Below are 13644 nucleotides of genomic sequence, written 5' to 3' on the forward strand. Positions count from 1 at the left end.
GAAGCTGTTTTGCTCCCTTCAAATAGGGAAAAAAAATCTACTGAGAGCTTCAGCATATTCTTTTTGATTTTGGATTTCCAGCACCCACAATGTTTTGGTTTTATGTTAATGTTTCAGGTGCTGGCTGGGTGCACAACAATGCTTTGTCATGGATGATGTTGAGCTTTTTCAATGATTTCATGTCTGTACACATTCAGACAATTGGAAACTATGCCATCATTTTCCCGATGATGCCTGTGGGGTGCTAGATGACTCAGTCTCTGGCTTGTTCTTGTAGTCATATTTTATGCCTTGACTAGGTAAACTTCTGGACAATATTGACTCCCTTCCCATAATATTGACAGTGAGAGTTTGGATTACAGAACTGCCATTGAATATCAGGGGAAGGTGATTTAACTTGCTGGGTGACATTCAACCTTGGACTGTGTTGTGACCCATTTGAGAAAATGTGCTGATTCTTAAAGCTATGATCACCACAAAATTTAGTGTTTTAATCAAAGCAAGTTACCTGTCTGATGGAATCAAGTTAACAGAGAACTGAGACGAGATTCCTGTGCTTAACAAACAATTCATTTAGTGATTTTTATTACAAATAAACACATTCTAATCACAAGTAAACCACGATGAACTATCAACATATGGCTCTCCTAATTAAAATTCTAACCCTTTTTTATAACACTGAGACACACATACAGTCACTTTGATTTTTATGGGTGTTGGAAAAATAAAATGGGTACTACAGTTCATTAGCAGCAGTGCACGCTCACTGAGATGATCCTTTTGGTTTGCCAGGAAATCTTATTCAACAGTCGTTTTTCTCAAATTTCTTTCACTTCTTTGCAGGAGGCACAAAGCCACTGGGATACTAACTACAAAGTCTCTAGTTATTGGTTAACAGCAATTGGTGGGAAAAATAATTGTCTTTCTTCAAGCTTCAGGTGTTTTTATTACAGAGATGGAGACACACAACCTGTCCTTCCAAAGGTCTGAAGTCTACTCCCTGTGAAGTTCACAGTCTCCAGCTGTTCACCTACCCAGGAACGAATAAATGAGTTGTCACTGGGATGGTGACTTTAGTTTCCATGGCTGTTCACAACTGTACAAACCAGTCAGCTACATGTTGCTGGCCAAATCTCAGTTTAACACCCAGTGCCAGGCCTTTCACAAACAGTATCTCCTACTGCTTGAACAAAGCAGCAATGTAAACATCGCACACCATCAGTTTTAATGATGTGGTTTTAAAAGTGCAGCAATTCCTTCCACAATCCTTAGCTTTAAAAAAGTCCATTTCCATTTTAGTCCAAATCAAAAATACAAATAAAGCAACTTAGTCTTTACAACTGAAAGATGACAAGTAATATTTGTCACACAAATGTCAGACAATGACCTTCTCCAACAAGAGAGAATCTAACTATCTCCCCTTGATAGTCAGTGACATTACCATTGCTGAATTGCAACATCCCAGGTTTTACCATTGACAGAAAATAAGTTGAACCAGTCATATAAACATTGTTTCTGTAACAGCAAGTCAAAGGCCCGGAAACCTAATGTGTGTGACTCACTTCCCGACTCCCCAAACCACATTCACTATTGTATTCTGTTTCATTATCAGCATTTCAGCGTACGATTAAGACTCATGCCCATGATATCATCATTGTAGCAGAGCATATAATCTAGGCGGGGTGACACAGTGGCTCGCACTGCTACCTCACAGCACCAGGGACCTGGGTTTGATTCCGTATCTGTGTGGGTTTCCTCTGGGTACTCTGGTTTACTCCCACAATCCAATGATGTGCATGTCAGGTGAATTAGCCATGCTGAATTGCCCATAGTGTTAGGTGCATTAGTCAGGGGTTAATATAGGGTAGGGGAATGGGTCTGGGTGGGTTACTCTTCGGAAGATTGGTGTGGACTTGTTGGGCCGAAGGGCCTATTCCATACTGTAGATAATCTAATCTAAGGATATACTGGGGCAATTCTCTACCTTATTCTGAGATGATTTAAATTATGACAAGCCACTAGAAGCACGTTACACAATTACAATTGAATGTTTGTTTTTAGTAGTCAGCTGTAATAAATATGTTAAATTCTTCAATGCCACAATATCCACATCCAGTTTCTTATTAAAAGGAACAGCATTAGCATTGCCACATCTTGAGATATATGAAGGATCACTGGACTTAAAATTTCAACTCTGCCAGACTTGCTGAGCTTCTCCAGCTATTTTTGTTACACATCTCCAGTATGTGCACTTCTTCATTTTATGAAAGCTAACTAATGCCTTTTAAGAGGTCCTTAATTCAAATGTTGAAGTTACAAAAATTTTAAAAACTAAAAGCAACAAACCTGTACTGAAGAACAATGACTATTTCTCTCTCTCTCATTAAAGAGAAACAAGCACAACAGATGCTTGATCTGACTTTAAAATTAATGACATTAAATGGTCATGAAAATAAAACTTTAAAACTCTCTTTGAAGAAGTTACAGCATTAACATAAAATAGTAGTTGTCTACTTTTAAAAAAAGGCTAATGCAGCCTCAGTTGGGGTTTCACCATTTTTTCTCCAAATCAAGTGATCGTCAAAACTGACATCTTCCTCCTTATTTGGTATGACTGCCACCTAGAGGCAGAAACTAGCAACTTCCACCTGCAGTTCTTACAGGAAGAAGAACAGAGAAAAACAAATAGAAGCAAATAAAAACAAAAATAAAGAGGAGCGAAATTAATGAGATTGATTTTTAAAAATGCTGCATGGCACTGTACCTCTAATAAAGACACAACGATCCTGAAATGAGGAATGGCACACTTATTTATGGACTGAGCATGTACTGACACTTCGACTGAATTACAACTCTTAAAAAATTATATTGATTTCTATTTTACAGATCAATTGACTGGTGGGCCTGAGAAAATAAAACTAAAAGTCTTTCCTGCATGATTAGAAAGATCAAGATGTGGAACATTTTCAAAGATCAGCTAAAGACAATAATTATCTTCAGAATTAACAGACTTCACCTCATGTTGTAAAGATAGAAAGCTCAAAAGTCCATTAAACAGTTTGCCCAAAGTTGCTGCTCAAATGGACATGGCTGTGACTTTTCCAATGGTGAATTGTTGATTGAATTTGTGATTACTTCAACATTAATTAAAGCCTTTAGGCAAGATTTTCTGGGCAAGAGAAAGAGCTACTGATGCATATTCCCAAGTATGAAAACATAATGACAGGCCAACAGCAATTATATGCATCCAACACCATTGCAATGATCAGCAATCCACATCAAATAAACAAAATCTGTAACAGATACCCAAAAGCTATATGATGTCTGCAAAGCATGTGGCATCAAGTGACATTGGGCAAAACATTATGGCAGCATTGCAGGTAATGATACTCCGGATTTGACAGGAAAAGAGAGAGTGTACAAGCACTATACAAAGCAGCAAATAGGCTCAAATGGTAAAAATGCAAAAATAATGACTCTTTATTTGAATTCACATGGTATTGGGATCAAAAAATAAATATTAATGGCAAAAATGGCAATTATAGAGTATGAATTCAAGACCATTATGGAGGCATGATAACAAGAAGATTAAAAATGGCAAGTAAATATTTAGTGGCATGTGACTTTACAAAGGGATAAGCAGAAAGGAAAGAATGGTGGCAAACCTTTGTTAGTATGGAATAGAATAAGTATGATAGCAAGAAAGGGAATAAATAGAAATTGCTGGAAAAGCTCAGCAGGTCTGGCGGCATTTGTAGCAAGAAATCAGGTCATGTGACCCTTCCTCGGAACTGATGGCAGCTCGGAAAATGTCGGTTTTTATGCAGAAGATAGGGTGGGGGTAAGGAGTAAATGATAGGTGTGGATAGATCACAAAGAGAGAGAAGAGCAGTTAAACAGACATAGGCGTGGATAACGATCTGGCTCGGAGGGTGAATAGTTGTTCATGGGTAAAAGCAATTTACTGTGGATGCTGGAATTTGAAACCAAAACAGAAAATGCTGGAAAATCTCAGCAGGTCTGGCAGCATCTGTAAGTAGAGAAAAAAGCTGATGTCTCGAGTCTAACTGACCCTTTGCCAAAGCTAAAAAAAGGGAGAAATAGGGAGGTATTTATACTAGGCTGAGAGAAGGTGAGTCGTGGCTCCAGAAGCAAAGGTAGCAATAAAGAGGTGATAATGACAGTGCATAGAGAGATTATAGGGGGATTAGGGACTGTGAATGACCAAGGCTGAAGCCAGTGCTATGTGACAAAATATGTGGGGGATGGGGAAATAGGGGAAGCAGAGGCAAAATGGAAAACAGGGGAGGAGGGTAGCAAAGGGAGAAGAGGAGAGGAAAAAGGTAATGAGAGACTGGGGAGTGAGAGAAAGAGAGACAATCAAGAAATAAGAGGTACAGAACAGTGAAAAAAAAATTAAAAAGGCATAATTAAAATAAATGAAATAAAATTACGGAGCAGAATGAAAACAGAGAAGTCAAGATGGGACCTCTTGACCTTTAACGTGCCTAGTCGGAAGATGAGATGCTGTTCCTCCAGTTTGCGTTGAGCTTCACTGGACCATTGCAGCAGGCCCAAGAACAGACATGTGGGTAAGGGAGCAGGGTTGTGTGTTGAAGTGGCAAGCCATCGGAAGGTCCGGGACCTGATTGTGTACAGACCGAAGGTGCTCAACAAAGCGATCACCCAGTCGGCGTTTTGTCTCTCCGATATAGAGGAGACCATATTGGGAGCAACAAATGCAATAGACCAAATTGAAAGAGGTACAAGTGAAATGCTGCTTAATCTGAAATGAGTGTTTGGGGCTTTGGATGGTGAGCATGGAAGAGGTAAAGGGGCAGGTGTTGCACCTTCTGCGATTGCATGGGAAGGTGCAGTGTGTTGATGGGAGAGGTGTTAGGTGTGATGGAGGAGTGGACTAGGTTGTCCCGGAGGGAGGGAATGATCTCTGCAGAATGCAGACAGGGGGAGGGAAGGGAAGATGTGTTTCGTGGTGGTGTCGTGCTGGAATTGGTGAAAATGGCGGAGGATTATTCTTTGCATGTGAAGGCTGGTGGGGTGAAAGGTGAGAACAAGAGGGACCCCATCCTTGTTCTGGGAGGGGAGGGAGGGGTGAGGGTCGTGGTGCAGGAGATGGACCGCACAATGTCAAGAGCCCTGTCAACAACTGTAGGTGGGAAGCCACGGTTTGAGAAGAAGGAGCACATATTAAGAGCACCACTTTGGAAAGTGGCCTCATCGGAGCAAATGCGGCGGAGGCGAAGGAGCTGAGAGGCGAAGGCGAAGGACTTATTAATGGGGATTGTTGATGGCTAACAATGGGTGATATGTAATAGTAGGCTGTGTGATAACAAAGCTTGGTTGTGGGGATTGGGGTAAGGACATGGGAGAGCTCAAGTCCTAAAGTTATTGAACTCGATATTAAATCCAGAAGACTGCAGGGTCCCCAGGTGGAAAATAATTTGTTATTCTTTCAGCTTGTGCTAGAGCAGTAAGCCTGAGACAGAGAAGTTGACCAGGGAACAGGGTGGCGTGTTGAAGAGACGATATGAGGTAGCCTTGGCCAATAAAATTAAGGACAATCCAAAGAGACTGTACAAGTACATTAAGAGCAAAAGAACAACCAGAGAGAGATTAGGGCCCCTTAAGGACAAGAAGACCGACTGTGTGTTGAACCTCAGGAGGAGAGAGAGATTCCAAATGAATAATTCATGTCAGATTTTACTGTAGAAAAAGAAATGGAGGCAAGAGAGCTTGGGGGAATAAACATTGATTAGATTAGATTAGATTTCCTACAGTGTGGAAACAGGCCCTTCGGCCAAGCAATCCACACCGACTCTCCGAAGAGTAACCCACCCAGACCCATTTCACTCTGACTAATGCACCTAACACTATGGGCAATTTAGCATGGCCAATTCACCTGACCTGCACATCTTTGGACTGTGAGAGGAAATCGGAGCACCTGGGGAAATCCACGCAACTACGGGGAGAATGTGCAAACTCCACACAGTCACCCGAGGCTGGATGTTTTGAAAACAGTTCAAATTACAAAAGAGAAAGTTCTGAAGGTCTTAGAAAACATAAAGATGGATAAATCTCCAGGACCTGATCAAGTTTACCCCACAATATTATGGGAAGGTATGGAATAAATTGCAAGGCCCCTCGCTGAAATATTTATGTCATCTATAACCAGGAGTGAGGTGCCGGAGGCCTGGAGCGTGGCTAATATTGTAACTTTATTTAAGAAAGCTAAAAGGAGAAGCATGAGAACTACAGACCTGTGAGCCTGACAGTAGGGGTGTATCTGTTGGAGGTGATTCTGAAGGATAGGATTACATGCATTTGGAGAGGCAATGAATGATTAAGCAGAGTCAGCATGATTTTGTGCAAGGGAAATTGTGTTTCGCAAACTTGATTAAGTTGTTTGAGGATGTAATCAAGAAGATTGGTGAGGACAGAGCAGTCAATGTTGTTTATATGGACTTTAGTAAAGTTTTTGACAAGGTTTTGCATGGTAGACTAATTAATAAAATCAAAACACATGGGATTCAAGGTGAGTTTGCCAATTGGATACAAAATTGGCTTGATGGTAGGATAAGAGGATGGTGGTGAAGGGTTGCTTTTCAGACTGGAGGCTTGTGACCAGCGGTGTTCCACAGGGATCTGTATTGGGTCCACTTTTATTTGTCATTTATATAAATGATTGGGATGAGAATATCAGAGGCAAGGGTAGTACGTTTGTCAATGACACCAAAATTGGTGGTCTCGTGAACAGTGAAGAAGGTTATCTAAGATTACAAAGAGATCTTGATCAATTGGGTCAATGGACTGAGGAGTGGCAGATGGAGTTTAATTCAGATAAATGCGAGGTACTACATTTTGGTAAAATAAACAAGGGCAGGACTTATACAATAAATGATAGGGCCAAGGATAGTGTTGTAGAACATTTGGTATGCTTGCCATCATTGATCAGACCTTTCAGTGTAGCAGTTGGAATCTCCAGGTTGTACAGGATGTTGGTGAGGCCTCTTCTGGAGTACTGTGTGCAGTTCTGGACATCTTGCTAAAAGGATATTATTTAATTGAAAAGGATTCAGAAAAGACTTACAATGATGTTGCCGGAAATGGAGGGTTTGAGTTATATAAAATAGGTTTATTGGCTGGGATTTTTTTACTGGAGCATTGGAGATTGAGGGGTGACCTTACAGAGGTTAGTAAAATCATGAGGGGTGTAGATCAGGTGAATAACAAGGTTCTTTTCCTAGGATGGGGAAGTTCAAAACTGGGGCGCATATTTTTAAGGTGAGAGGAGAAAGATGTAAAAGGACATGAGGGGCAACATTTTTACACAAAGACTGATTTGTGTGTGGGATGAACTGTCAGAGGAAGTGATGGATTCAGGTACAGTGACAACATTTAAAAGACATGTGGATAAGTACTTGAATAGGAAAGGTTGGAAGAATATGGGCTAAATTCAGGCAAGCGAGACTAGTTTAGCTTGGTTCTGGATTAGTGGTGCTGGAAAAGCACAGCAGTTCAGGCAGCATCCGAGGAGCAGTAAAATTGACATTTTGGGCAAAAGTCCTTCATCAGGAATACAGGCAGAGAGCCTGAAGGGTACCAAGGGTCTGCTTCCATGCTGTATGACTCTATGACTATATGATTCAGATAGACAAAACTTTAATCAATTATAGAGATAAGGCAAAATAATAAACTTGAGAATTGTCAGATCATTCATGACCTTATTGAAAGGCAGAGCAGACTGGTCCAAATATCTAACTTCATGTCTTTTCTTATGATCCTGAAAGACATGTAATTTTTCCATGGAACAGCCTAAGAAGGAGAGTCTTGTGGTTTATATTAAATCACTGGTTCCGTGCATTGACAGAATCACACTGCAGTCCCATTGCAAGGCAGTCTAACCTTCGACCCAGTGGATAGCAGTGGTCCAGCAGCAGAAGGAATACCAATGTCTGGATAAAGTCACAGTTCATGAGATTCAAACTATGCTCACTTTGGAGGAACAGACCAATCACAACACAGTCAAATCTGTCAAGAATCTCAAATACCTGTACCAAATGGATTTACTGACATGTTAAATATGATGCAATTTTGCATCTTAAAAATGATGCAACCCAGTTTATTGATCCTGCAAAGAAGTGCAGTATGCATGTTCTCCAGAAACTTTGAGTGGATCTAAACAAGATGGACTGATTTGGTACCGTTCAGAAGTCTATCACAAAGATTGAAGTGACTCCATCATTAGTGTCTTAAAGAAAGAGTAGAATATGCCTAAATCCAAGGTGTTTCAAACTGCAATTAAAACATATCTACACAAAATACCAATTCTGGAAGAATTAAATCCGAAACATTCCAGAGCAATTTCTTTAGAAAACCTAAATGGGAAGCATGGCCTCAGGTCTGTCCTTTTAACAAAAGAATCCCAAGAAGCTTGCAACATTTGGATCACACTGTTTCCAACAGTTACTCTTTGAGCTTTCAGCTAAGACATCTACTATCAAAATACAATAGGATTATTGAGAATGTACCTGGTTTTGTTTGCATTACTCATGATATCACAATCATGAATAAGACAAAAGTAGACCATGACCACAATCTTCATCTACAGGTGACAGCATTATGTCAAGTATTGTTTGATAGTGCTAGGTCAACATCAGCTGGATAAATTTATTTGGTTTCATTTATTCTATCCATGGAGCTAGTCCTGGTCCAAGGAAGATCAAGGTGTTAATCAAATGCTGATCCCACAGGATAGAGAAGATCTGTAATATTGTCTCAGAGTATATTCCCAACTTTACAGATGCAGTATTTTCACTTAGAGATCGCTCAAGAGGGTGTCTCTGCTAAGTGGGCAAGGTGACCACCAATATATTTTAATTTCTATTGATCAGGTTCTGTCAATAAAATCTTGCTGATCACAATACTACACCCTCAGGAAAGTCATAATTCTCAAATTGGATGCATTGCAAAAAGTAAATGGGAACATGGGAGAAAACTCTCCAAAGGTTCGAGTCATTCCTGGAACAAAGGAAGATGTTTGTGTTCTTTGAAAGTCAGTCATTTCAACTCTGCAGGTATTATACAGAGTAGTGTTCTAGACCCAACCATCTTCAGCTGCCTCATCGATTATAAGGTCAGAAACAGGGTGTTTACTGATGATTCCTCAATGTTCAACATCATTTGTGGCTCTTCATACTAAAGCAGTTCAAAAGCAGTAAGACCAGACAATATCCAGCTTGAGATGAGATGTGGCAAACAATATTAGTGCCACAAAAATACCAAGCAACAAACATTTCCAACAAGAAATAATCTAACCATTGCACCCATGACATTCATATCGCACTAGCATTGCTGAATCCCCCACTGACAACATCCTAGATGTTACCATTGACCAGAAATTGAACTGGACTAACCATACAAATGCTATGGCTGCAAAAGCAATTCAGAGGCTAGGAATCCTGTAACTCACCTGCGAGTAACTCATCTGATTGTACAAAGCCTGCCCACCATCTGGAAGGCACAGTCAAGTGTTGGATGAGTGCAGCTCTCACAACACTCAAGAAGCTTGACACCATTCGTTAGAAAACAGCTCATTCTATTGGCATCACATCCACAAACACTCACTCACACCATCCCCCGAATGCTAAATAGCAGCAGTGTGCACCCATCTGGACAGTGTACTGTGGAAATTAACCAAGGCTCCTTAGATAACACCTTCCAAACCAATGACAAGGACCATCTAGATTAGAAGGGTGGCAGGTACATAGGAAAATCACCAGCTATATAAACTTCTCTGTTCCACTCAACTACCTGACTTAGAAATATACTGTTATTTCTTCAATGTTTCTGGGCGAAAATATAGGAACTCCCTCCCTAATGGTATTGTTGGTCTACCTCTATCAAATGGACCGTAGCAGTTCAAGAAGGCTGCTCACTATTACCTTCTTAAGAGCAATGTGTGATGCTGCTTTTTGGGTAAGCAAATCTTAGCATGACTTATACACTTAATGGAAGGTCGTAGGGAGTGTTGCTGAACAAAGAGACCTTGGAGTGCAGGTTCATAGCTCTTTGAAAGTGGAGTCACTGGTAGATAGGATAGTGAAAAAGGCATTTGTTATGCTTCCCTTTATTGGTCAGAGTATTGAGTACAGGAGTTGGGAGGTCATGTTGCGGCTGTACAGGACATTGGTTAGGCCACTGTTGGAATATTGCATGCAATTCTGGTCTCCTTCCTATCGAAAAGACGTGAAACTTGAAAGGGTTCAGAAAAGATTTACCAGGATGTTGCCAGGGTTGGAGGATTTGAGCTATAGGGAGAGGCTGAACAGGCTGGGGCTGTTTTCCCTGGTGTGTTGGAGACTGAGGGGTGACCTCAGAGGTTTCCAAAGTTATGAGGGGCATGGATAGAGTAAACAGACAAAGTCTATTTACTAGAGGACAAACGATGAGAGGGGAAAGATATAAAAGAGACCTACGGGGCAACTTTTTCACACAGAGAGTGGTACATGTATGGAATGAGCTGCCAGAGGAAGTGGTGGAGGCTGGTACAATTGCAACATTGAAGAGGCATTTAGATGGGTATATGAATAGGAAGGGTTTGGAGGGATATGGGCCAGGTGCTGACAGGTGGGACTAGGTTGGGTTGGGATATCTGGTTGGCAAGGACAGGTTGGACCGAAGGGTCTGTTTCCGTACTGTATATTTCTATGACTCTATGACTGTAATTAGGGATGGTCAATAAATGCTGGCCTGATGAGTAACCTCCATTTCAAATGAATCAATAATAAAAAAAATGTATTTATTTCAAAGTTTAAATTCTGTTTTCTTTCATAATGGATAAACTTTCTGGAACCATAAAACTTGCTGAGTTTGATCACATGATCATATTTCCAGAAGTTTCTGAACACCATGCATTGTGTCGACATTACAGCTAAAGCAGACAACACCAGCAACAGTTCTCTTTCAGGATCCTCCACTCCACGCTTGCAGCAATGCGCCGGCACCTAACCTCTCTACAGTCAGCCCTGCCTCAGCTGAGGGCCACACTCTCTCAGAATTGCAAAGGAGCCACTCTGTACTACATCCTTAGGAGAATTCATACTCTCAACAAACAGTATTTCAATTCCATCTCAAACATCAAAAACTGTAAGTACAACAAACTTTTATCCACCCACCTCCATAATCAGCACTCCTCAAACATTCCAGAAGATTCCCCCGCCTCGGAAACACCATTAGACATGCAGCTGATGCAGCTTCCACCCCCACGCTGATTGATGATGTCACTTCCACCCCCATCATGGCCACTCCCAAAGCCACTTCCGGCCCTCGCATCATCGCTGATGCCACACATTCAGTGACTTCCGCCACCCCGACTGCCGTGTCTGCCACCACTTCTGCCCCCACCAGCGCCACTCACTTGCAGTCTGCTGACACGCCCCCCCACAGACCCCACTGTCATTATCCCCCCCCTCAGAACCCTAAGGGGCACATGACCCCTGCTCATGACTCCACCCCCATTCCCCCCACCATCACACCCACTCCAGGTACTGGCTCCGACCCCACTCCCAGCTCCACACCCACACCAGATCCCAGCTCCCAGCCCTGCCGAGTTTTCACCATCCCTCCAGACCTCCCCCTCACTGAGGACGAACGATCAGTCCTCAGCAAAGGACTCATCTTCATCCCCCTCCGTCCACGCATCAATGAATTTAATACACGCCGTGACATCTAACAATTCTTCCGTCGCCTCCGCCTCCGAGCTTACTTTCACAATCAGGATTCCTGCCCACCTTCCGAGGACCCCTTCGCCCACCTCCAACACACTGCATCCACCTGGACACCCCGCGCTGGCCTATTACCTGCCCTCGATCTCTTCATTTCCAACTGCCGCCGGGACATTAACCGCCTCAACCTGTCTACCCCCTTCCATCACTCAAACCTCTCACCCTCACAACGCGCAGCCCTCCAATCCCTCTGCTCCAATCCCAACCTCACCATTAAGCCAGCAGATAAAGGGGATGCAGTGGTAGTCTGGCGCACTGACCTCTACACCGCTGAAGCTAAACGCCAACTCGAGGACACCTCTTCCTACTGCCTCCTAGACCATGACCCCACCTCCCATCACCAAACCATCATCTCCCAGACCATACAGAACCTCATCACCTCAGGAGATCTCCCACCCTCAGCTTCCAACCTCATAGTCCGGGAACCCCGCACTGCCCGGTTCTACCTCCTTCCCAAGATCCACAAGCCTGACCACCCTGGCCGACCCATTGTCTCAGCATGCTCCTGTCCCACTGAACTCATCTCTACCTACCTCGACACTGTCCTATCCCCCCTAGTCCAGGAACCCCCAACATACGTTCGAGACACCACACACGCCCTCCACCTCCTCCGAGACTTCCGTTTCCCCGGCCCACAATGCCTCATCTTCACCATGGACATCCAATCCCTCTACACTTCCATCCACCATGACCAGGGCCTCCAAGCCCTCCGTATTTTCCTCTCCAGACGTCCCCAACAGTATCCTTCCACTGACACTTTCATTCGTTTGTCCGAACTGGTCCTCACCCTTAACAATTTCTCCTTTGAATCCTCCCACTACCTCCAGACCAAAGGGGTTGCCATGGGCACACGTATGGGCCCCAGCTATGCCTGTCTCTTTGTTGGCTACATAGAACAGTTGATCTTCCGTAATTACACCGGCACCACTCCCTACCTCTTCCTCCGCTACATTGATGATTGCATTGGCGCCACCTTGTGCTCCCGCGAGGAGGTTGAGCAACTTCACCAACACATTCCACCCTGACCTTAAATTTACCTGGACCATCTCTGACACCTCCCTCCCCTTCCTGGACCTCTCCATCTCCACTAATGATGATCAACTTGACACTGACATTTTTTACAAACTCACCAACTCCCACAGCTACCTGGATTACACCTCTTCCCACCCTATCTCTTGCAAAAATGCCATCCCGTATTCCCAATTCCTCCGCTTCCGCCGTATCTGCTCCCAGGAGGACCAGTTCCACCATAGAACACACCAGATGGCATCCTTCTTTAGAGACCGCAATTTCCCTTCTCATGTGGTTAAAGATGCCCTCCAATGCATCTCGTCCACATCCCGCACCTCCGCCCTCAGACCACATCCCTCCAACCGTAACAAGGACAGAACGCCCCTGGTGCTCACCTTCCACCCTACCAATCTTTGCATAAACCAAATCATCTGCTGACATTTCCGCCACCTCCAAAAAGACCCCACCACCAGGGATATATTTCCCTCCCCAGCCCTTTCCACCTTCCGCAAAGACCGTTCCCTCCGTGACTACCTGGTCAGGTCCATGGCCCCTTACGACCCACCCTCCCATCCTGGCACTTTCCCCTGCCACCGCAGGAACTGTAAAACCTGTGCCCATACCTCCTCCCTCACCTCTATCCAAGGCTCTAAAGGAGCCTTCCACATCCATCAAAGTTTTACCTGCACATCCACTAATATCATTTATTGTATCCATTGCTCCCAATGCGGTCTCCTCAACATTGGGGAGACTGGGCGCCTCCTAGCAGAGCGCTTTAGGGAACATCTCCGAGATACCCGCACCAATCAACCACACCGCCCCGTGGCCC

This window comes from Hemiscyllium ocellatum, chromosome 7, assembly GCF_020745735.1.
Source record: "Hemiscyllium ocellatum isolate sHemOce1 chromosome 7, sHemOce1.pat.X.cur, whole genome shotgun sequence".
Classification (NCBI taxonomy): Eukaryota; Metazoa; Chordata; class Chondrichthyes; order Orectolobiformes; family Hemiscylliidae; genus Hemiscyllium; species Hemiscyllium ocellatum.